The sequence below is a fragment of the Etheostoma cragini genome, chromosome 18 (genome assembly GCF_013103735.1).
Source record: "Etheostoma cragini isolate CJK2018 chromosome 18, CSU_Ecrag_1.0, whole genome shotgun sequence".
In the NCBI taxonomy this organism is placed as follows: Eukaryota; Metazoa; Chordata; class Actinopteri; order Perciformes; family Percidae; genus Etheostoma; species Etheostoma cragini.
The window spans coordinates 19258897-19260220 of NC_048424.1; positions in this window are offsets into that span (position 1 = coordinate 19258897).

Consider the following 1324-nt stretch of genomic DNA (forward strand, 5'->3'; position numbering starts at 1 on the left):
CATGTCCTGATTGTACAATTCTCCCAATATATAGACTTAGTTCACTGGACCAGCACTATCTAGTGATGTAGGCAACTGTACATTCATGTGACAACAGGGAGAGGACACCCCAAGGGTTTTTGACCTTCGCTTGGGGGAAATACAACTTTTCATACATTCGTGTTTACAGTGTGCATGGGTTTTATCACTCATGTATCTTCAAAGTTTCTACATTTTAGATTCTTATTTCTTCAGTATCTTTCTTTTCTGTGTCACTATACAAGGGAGCAAAGCATATAATATGTGAAGAAGGAAAATTTTTTTAAAAAGCGTGGCAGATGATAGCAGACTGAATGATATATCTAAAAATACACATTTACAAACTACTGTTCTTAACTGAGAGCATTCAATGAGACACTTGTCATTTGCAAAAACAAACAGTTGTACACTTTGCGTTAAAAGTGAGCAATGAAAGAAAATATGACTTAGGTAATTTATATTTTAGCCCATGAGAGAGAGGGAGAAACAGAGTGAAAGAGATATTTATGCATCATATTCTAGCACTGTAGAAAATTGATCTTCATGGTGCAATTCCTGAGTAGCATTATCTTCTGCTTACTTTTAAAGCAAAGAGTACAACGGTTAATTTGTGCAGATGATTAGTAGCCTTATTCTTGAATGGTAGGATTATGATGGATTGTTATGATGGTATGGTATGATTATGTTTCAGAGCAGTGGTCAGTTTTCAGTCCCTCCAGGATTTCACGATCAATTGAGGAAAAATTCCTGACCTCTCTCTCTTGTTTACGGTCTGCAACATCTACTTCTGCTTCTCCATTTACTGGCGGACATGCGTAAAGTGTAGACTATACCGCCCAACTTTGGACGCTTTGTCCAAACATTTTTTTAAGACGGGCATGTCACGTTAGAAAAAACTAACATGTGCTCCTTGATTTGATGAGGACAAAGAGAGGCTGGGGGTCCAACTGAGAATTAAGAAAAGGTTTAATGGAACAGCATGATAAAGATGATAAGACAATAAGACACAACATGATAACACGTGGTCCCTCTTCAGAGACATGTCAAACAGCCCCGAATCATTCAAAGTTTCAGATCTAAATAATCTGCACCTGGGGGCGGTTCCCTTTCACCTGGTGTATTCAAACCCATTCTCATTGGTCCACCGTTGGCACAGCAACATGCTGAGCACATCTTTGCTGTCCAATGAGGAAGCACATGGCTCTAAACTCTGCCCCTTTCGCGTTGTAAACATAGACCGTTAATATAAATGGACAGAGCATGAGTGACGTCACCCATTGGTTTGTGGAGATCAGAAATGAGTCGT